Source organism: Vigna radiata, unplaced genomic scaffold (assembly GCF_000741045.1).
Source record: "Vigna radiata var. radiata cultivar VC1973A unplaced genomic scaffold, Vradiata_ver6 scaffold_414, whole genome shotgun sequence".
Taxonomy (NCBI): domain Eukaryota; kingdom Viridiplantae; phylum Streptophyta; class Magnoliopsida; order Fabales; family Fabaceae; genus Vigna; species Vigna radiata.
This window is the reverse complement of record NW_014544156.1, coordinates 89,354-97,731: the sequence shown is the minus strand read 5'-3', so window position 1 is coordinate 97,731 and position 8,378 is coordinate 89,354.

Below are 8,378 nucleotides of genomic sequence, written 5' to 3'. Positions count from 1 at the left end.
AGGCTTATTCCAAGTAGTAAAGGGCGTAATTCGCTCCAAATTGACATATGAAAATAACTAATTTTCAACCTTCATTAGGAAGCTTGCAAAATTGTTACTAGAAGTGGAAGAATTGTAAAAGAAAGAGAGGTTGATAAACAGGAAAGTATAGAAAAAGAAAAGAATCAAAAGGAGGAAGAGAAAGAAAAAAATATGTGGAATAAGAAGCAGAAAGAAGAAGCTGAGAAGTTCAAAGAGAAGGAGTATGAAAAACCTCTACCATATCCAAAAATATATTCCAGAAAAGAGAAACAAAGACAATTTGATCGTTTCATGGAAATTTTCAAGAAATTGGAAATAACCATTCCATTCTCTGAGGCACTCCAGCAGATACCCTCTTATTCAAAGGTTTTGAAAGAAATTATTACGAAAAAGAGAAGATATGCCGAGAAAGAAACAGTTGAGATAGAAGGGAATTGCAGTGCTATCATTAAACGGTCATTACCTCCTAAATCATCTGATCCAGGGAGCTTCACTATTCCTTGTGCTATTGGAGAGCTAGAGGTTGGGAAAGCTTTGATCGATTTAGGAGCCAACATAAATTTGATTCCTCTGACTATGTTTAAAAAGTTAAAAGGGGTAGAGCTCAAACAAACGAGAATGGTTCTTCAATTAGTTGATAGATCCCTCAAATATCCTTATGGAATTGCTGAAGATGTGATTGTCAAGGTTGATAAATTCTTGTTTCCAGTGGACTTTGTTGTTATGGAGATGGAAGAAAATGGGGATGCACCTTTAATTCTTGGGCGACTGTTCATGAAAACCGCCAGAATTGTTATTGATGTGGAAAAAGGGAAGCTTAAGGTTCAGGTGCAAGATGAAGAGGTAAACTTTGATGTTTTCCAAGATATGTCACATTCTAAAGACGACAATTCATGCTTCCAGATGGACCTGGTGGAGGAAATCTGTATGAGACAAAAGAATAGAGTTCGTAACATATCCATGTTAGAAAGAAATTTGACTAACGAATGTGAAGACCTGAACGAGGAGGAGGATAAGTTCCATCAGAAATGTATACAGGAACTGGAAGCAGCAAAAGACGTTTCACCAGAAAAAACACTCTTTGAACAGATGGATTGCACAGAAAAAGTTTCGGACAATAAGATTGAACTGAAGGATTTGCCAACACACCTGAAGTATGTGTTCTTGGAGGATAACGAAAAAAAACCTGTCATTATTAGTGCCTCATTATCTCAAGAGGAAGAAAGAAAATTGGTGGAAATTCTCAAAGAAAACAAAGGTGCCATCTGTTGGTCAATTACTGATCTCAAGGGTATAAGTCTGACTTATTGTATGCATAGAATTCTGATGGAAGACGATTATAAGCCCGTTGCTCAACCACAAAGGAGACTTAATCCTGTCATGAAAGAAGTTGTGAGAAATGAGGTATTGAAGGTGTTAGAAGCAAGAATTATTTATCCAATCTCTGATAGCAAATGGGTGAGCCCAGTTCAAGTGGTTCCAAAGGAAGGAGGAATGACTGTTATTCACATGAAAAAATTGAGCTTATTCCAACAAGGACAGTCACAGGGTGGCGGATGTGCATTGACTATAGGAGATTAAATACAGTCACCCGGAAAGATCATTTTCCTTTACCTTTCATGGATCAGATGTTAGAAAGATTAGCGGGGCAAGCTTATTATTGCTTTCTTGATGGATATTCTGGATACAATCAAATAGTGGTGGACCCTGAAGATCAAGAGAAAACAACATTTACTTGTCCCTTTGGTATATTTGCCTACAGAAAAATGCCATTTGGACTATGCAATGCTCCTGCGACTTTTCAGAGGTGTATGCAAGCAATCTTTGCGGATTTTATGGAAAAAAGCGTTGAAGTCTTTATGGACGATTTTTCAGTTTTTGGAGATACTTTTCAAAGATGCTTGTCTAATTTGGATGCAGTTCTCAAAAGATGTGTTCAAACAAATCTTGTTTTGAATTGGGAAAAATGTCATTTTATGGTTACAGAAGGTATTGTGCTGGGCCACAAAATTTCTGCCAGGGGAATTGAAGTTGATAAAGCAAAGGTTGAGGTGATTGAAAAACTCCCACCACCAACAAATGTTAAAGGAGTCTGAAGTTTCCTTGGTCATGCAAGATTCTATCGACGTTTTATTAAGGATTTTTCAAAGGTTGCAAAGCCTTTAAGTAATCTGCTTGTTAAAGAGATGCCATTTGTGATGAGTCCAGAATGTTTGCAAGCTTTTGACAATCTGAAGCAGAGACTAATTTCTGCCCCAGTGATTGTGGCCCCTAATTGGGATAAAGAGTTTGAACTTATGTGTGATGCTAGCGACTATGCTTTAGGTGCTGTGCTGGGACAGAGAAGAGGAAAGGTTTTCCATGCTATTTATTTTGCTAACAAAGTACTGAATGAGGCTCAATTGAATTATGCCACCACAGAAAAGGAATTCTTGTCCATAGTGTACTCGTTGGAGAAATTAAGATCATATCTCGTTGGATCTAAGGTGATCATTTATACAGATCATGCAGCTATAAAGTATTTACTAACGAAACCTGATTCGAAGCAAGATTGATTAGATGGGTACTTTTGCTATAAGAATTTGATGTAGAAATTCGTGACAAAAAGGGGAGTGAAAATGTGGTTGTTGATCATTTATCCCGATTAGTCAATGAAGAAGTGACGAGTAAGGAGAAAGAAATCTGGGAATCATTTTCAGATGAAGCTCTTTTGTATATTCAGCAAAGACCTTGGTTTGCTGATCTAGCGAACTTCAAAGGTGCTGGTGTTATTCCAGAAGGATTGAATTGGCAACATAAAAAGAAGTTCTTACATGATGCCAAACAATTCATTTGGGATGATCCATATTTGTTTAAGATAGGAGCAGATAATTTGTTGAGAAGATGTGTCACTAAAGCTGAAGCAGAAGACATTTTGTGGCATTGTCATAATTCTCCTTATGCAGGTCATTATAATGGAGAACGCACTGCCGCAAAAGTTTTACAAGCAGGATTTTATTGGCCGACTTTGTTTAAAGATGCTCATAATCATGCTCGAAGCTGCGACAAATGCCAGAGGACAGGGACCATCTCAGGAAGGCATGAGATGCCACTACAGGGCATTTTGGAAGTTGAAGTCTTTGATTGTTGGGGCATTGACTTTATGGGACCCTTTCCTCCGTCATTCAATAATGAATATATCTTGGTAGCTGTAGATTATGTGAGTAAGTGGGTCGAAGCTGTAGCATGTTCTAAAAATGATGCTAACACCGTGATCAAATTCTTAAAAAGACAAATCTTTTCGCATTTTGGAACTCCCAGGATCCTCATTAGTGATGGGGGCTCCCACTTCTACAATGCTCAGCTAGCTAAGGTACTTAAGAATTATGGGGTGAAACATAAGGTAGCTGCACCTTATCATCCGCAGACAAATGGTCAAGCTGAAGTTTCTAATAGGGAAATCAAAAGAATTTTAGAAAAGACTGTCACGTTTTCAAGAAAATATTGGTCCCAGAAGTTAGACGATGCTCCCTAGGCATATAGAACGACCATGAAAACGTTTATGGGGTTATCTCCTTTTCAGTTAGCCTATGGAAGAGCGTGTCATTTGCCAATTGAAATGGAACACAAAGCTTGGTGGGCGTTGAAATTTTTGAATTTTGACCCTGAGAAGGCTCAAGGGAAACGAGGCAACCAACTACTAGAACTTGAAGAAATGCGGTTGCATGCTTACGAGTCATCCAGGACTTACAAAGATAAAGTGAAGTTTTATCATGACAAGAAGTTGAATAAGAGAACTTTCCATCCAGGAGATTTGGTTCTATTATTCCACTCGTGGCTAAAGTTATTCCCCGGGAAACTGAAATCAAAATGGTCAGGACCTTTTGTGGTGAAACGTGTATTCCAGAGTGGAGCAGTGGAATTAGAATCTTCGACTGAAGATGATCAGCAACGAAGTTGGATCGTGAATGGCCCAAGGCTTAAACACTATGTAGGAGGAGATGTGGAGCAATTTGCCTCGGTCATGTTGTTGGTTGATCCATGAGGTTTGGGTCAGGCTCGCGACGTTAAACAAGCGCTACTAGTAGGCAACCTAGAATTTCTTCTTACACTTTTGCATTTTAAATTCTTATAATAGGTTGAATTTTAATTTTGGTGTGTACTCTTGGCTTTAATACTTGTTCTGAAAATGTTTGACTGACTGATGTGCATGATGGATCTATTTGATAATTATTTGATGTGGATGAGAATTGAGTTGCCGTGCATGTTGATATTCTGTGAAATAGATGTGTGATGAATTATGACTGTGGTTTTGATGCTAAGCAGGATGCATGATTGAATTTTGTGTGAGAAAGCATGTGTGTGAGATTTTGAGCTCCAGAGTTTTTATTGTTGTATGCATTGTTCACAGGAAAACATGAATGATATTGCCTTAATCTTGATGATTGATTGAATTGCATGTAAATTGTCATATGATCAAGGCCATTTTTGAGAACCCTTCTTTAGCCAAATTTTCACCCAAAATGCTTGAAAATATTATACCCTTTTTGAACCTTAGCCTTAAACAGGATGTGAACCCTTGTCTTTAAATTATTTACCTTGAGTTGGGATGAGCTTAAATGTATATGATGAAAAGGTTCAAGTTTGGGGTTATATGTGATGAAGGTTGAAAAACAATCATTTTCATATGTCAATTTGGACCAAATTACACCCTTTACTACTCGGAATGAGCTTAGAATCAAGCAAAACTCAATAAATGAGTCTGAAGAGAGTCAAAAGTTGTTTTTAGCGATTTTATGCTTGTTTTGCGTTATTTTGTAGCTAATTTGAGAAAAGTGAAGAATGAAGTTAAAGATACAGGTCGTTGACTCATGAAAAGAGTAGAAAAATGAAGATTTGAAGAGTCGACGCCCTGCCCGGCGGCAATGATAAAGGTTTTTGGATTGATTTGAAAGAATGGTTGAATTATCAAATGGTTGGAGTGCAGAAAAGTCAAACAAAATGCAGAAAAGTCAACCAATCAACCAGAAAAGTCAATCAGTAAACCAGTTGACCAGAATGCTGAAAAGTTGACCAGAGCGCAGTTAACCACCGCCGGGTGGTTGATCGTGGCGCCGAGCGGTTTACCGGAGCGCCGGGCGATTCTGCGGCTTGAGGCAAACCGTCGGGCGGTCATTTTTGGCGTCGGGCGGGTGTCAGATGGGCCTGGGCTTGAATTTTGTCACTTTTGTTGGTTATAAATAGCCCTAGTGCGAGTTTAGATGCATTCTTTTGACAGGGGACAACAACCAGACCTAATTTTGCTCTCTAGAGAGGATCTCTTGGATGCTTCGGCTCCTTTTCATCTTTTCTAGGGTTTGCTCTTCCATTTTTCATCTAGTTTCACCATGTCTATGGTGAACTACACCCTATTGTTGTTGGGGAAAACAATGTAATCTTTTGATACTCTCTCTTATTGAAACTATTGATTATTTATATGGTCTCCATATGTTTACATTGATTATTATTGGGTTATCATCTGTGCTTAAGGCCTTTATCGTTTAACTCATTCGGTATATTGATGTTTGTCTTTATTGATATGGGGACGTACGGTAATGACATGAACTGGTGAGTAATCTCTTTATTTTGCAATACCACTTAGGGATAGGGGTAGGACGATCAATTGCGCTAACTTCTGTTTTTAATGCGGTATTAATTACTTGGGGAGGCTAGGGATAGCAAGCGAGGGATCGGGTTAAGGGGAGGCTAAGAAAGTCGCATTACAATTGAATCAATCAACTAATAGTCAAGGGTAGTATGTAAGAGAGAGTGGAATATATGAAATTGTTAGTACCCAACAACGTCCATCCATCCATTGTTTTCGTTTGTCAATTGAATCAACTTTATTTTTGCATGTTAATATTTTTGTTTTCAAATCCAATTTATTAATTTTTACTTTTCAAGCATTATTATTTTAATTCACGCAAACGAGAAAGCCACATGAGTCTCTTGGGAAAACGATACTTGGTCTTACCATTTATATTACTTGTACGATTTGGTACACTTGCTAATTTGTCAACAAGTTTTTGGCGCTGTTGTCGGGGACTCGAGGTTTATTTTTCTAGTAGTGTGGATTGATTGAATTTGACTTGATTTTATGTTTATTTTTTTTAGTTTTTTTCTAATAAATGTTTTCTAGGGTTTTATGCCTAATTTTTGCACAATGCAGTTTGGACAAGAATTTGATTCTGTAGGCACTCAACTCTACCAAAATAGTTTCAACCACTGGGGGGATCCTTTTTCAAATATATATCGAAACCACATAGGGCATCAGTCCTCTTCACGAAAAGAAACGTTAGGGGAAGCTAAAGAACGTTTACAGTAGAAATTATTCTCTGTACCAGAAGAAACGTTGGGGGAAGTCCAAAAATTCTTGCGGCAGTACGTAGTCTCTAGACCAAAAGAAACGTTGGGGGAAGTCCAACAACGTTTACAACAAAAACAACCTCCTCTACGCAAAGAAACATTGGGGGAAGTTCAAGAACGTTTATTGTAGGAACAACACTCTCATGCCCTGAAGGCTTTGGGCATTATTAAGGCTGATACCGAAGTCAACCCTAAAGAAGAATGTCAAGCCACTATCTTTACAAATGATAAGGTTGCCAAGGAGGAGAAGATAGAAGAAGAAGAGCTAGAGAGGTATGAAGAGGAAACAAAAACAAAGAAAGTTGCTTCTGTGAAAAAGATAGAGGAGATAGAAACAGAAAAGTTGAATGAGAATGAGAAGAAGGACGAGAAGGGAAAAGCCATGGTTGAAGGAAAAGAAAAAAAGAAAAAAAAATGTGAAAATAAAGAAAGAAAAGAAAAAGAAAAAGAGGAGGTTAAGGAAGGAGGAGGTTGAGAAAAAGAGGAAGAGAGGAAAGAAGAAAAGATCACATGAAAAACCTCTTCCTCATAAAAAAAAAATCATAGGAAAGGAAAGAAGTTCAAGTTGGCGATCTTCAAGAAATTGGAGATTAAAGTTCCTATGATTGAAACATGGAAACAGGTGCTTGGTGTTCTTAATGTTATAAAGAAATTCAGTAGGAAGAAGAAAAAGAAAAGAATATCAATAAAGCAGAGTATCAACACCTACTGATGGGTGTTTGATTTGATTTTATTTGATTTAATTTTATGTGATTTGATTTGATTTGATTTGATTTGATTTTATTCTATTTGATTTGATTTGATTTGATTATATTTTATTTTATTTTATTTTATTTGAGTTGGTTTGATTTGATTTGATTTGATTTGATTTGATTTGATTTTATCTTATTTGATTTTATTTTATTTTACTTTATTTTATTTTATTTTACTTTTATTTTTATTTTATTTTATTTTATTTTTGGGTTATGCGCTGCTTCCGATGGCAGTAATGATAACATCTACTGAGGGATGCTAGAAAATTTTTGAATCCACTGAAGGATTCCATGAAGGCACACCTACTGATGGGTGATGGGAGGTAGTGCACTTATTGAAAAGTGCCAACAAGGTTTGGGTCAGGCTCGTGACGTTAAATAAGCGCTAATAGGAGGCAACCTAGCTTTCTTCTTATCTTTGCATTTACATTTCTAGAATAGGTTGAATTTTTAATCTTGATGTGTACTCTTGGCTTGAATACCTTTTCTGAAAATGTTTGACTGACTGATGTGCATGATGAAGCTATTTGATGATTATTTGATGTAGATGAGAATTAAGTTGCAATGCATGTTGATATTCTGTGAAATAGATGTGTGATGAATTATGATTGTGGTTATGATGCTAAGCATGGTGTATGAATGAATTTTGTGTGAGAAAGCATGTGTGTGAGATTTTGAGCTCCAGAGTTTTTATTGATGTATGTATTGTTCACAGGAAAACATGGATGATATTGCCTTAATCTTGATGATCGATTGAATTGCATGTGAATGTCATATGATCAAGGCCATTTTTTAAAACCCTTGTTTAGCCAAATTTTCACCCAAAGTGCTTGAAATATTTTACCCTTTTTGAACCTTAGCCTTAAACAGGATGTGAACCCTTGTCTTGAAATTCTTTACCTTGAGTTGGGATGAGCTTATTTGTAAGTGATGAAAAGGTTCAAGTTTGGGGTTGTACGGGGGAAAATTGAAAAAGCAAGTAAAAGGCATTGAGCTCAATTGTTGTGAAAATAGAAAAATTCATAAGAAAAAGAAAAGAAAAGAAGAAAAGCATGAAGATGAGCTCAATGAAAAAGAAAAGAAAAGGGAAGAAGTTGGGAATGAGAAATTCTGGTGAGAGAGTTGTGCTTAATTGTTGAATATTTTGATAGTTCTGTTGACTCAAGGATTTTGCATTCTAGAAAAACCAATTTTTCTTGTTAGCCCAACCTCATTACAAGC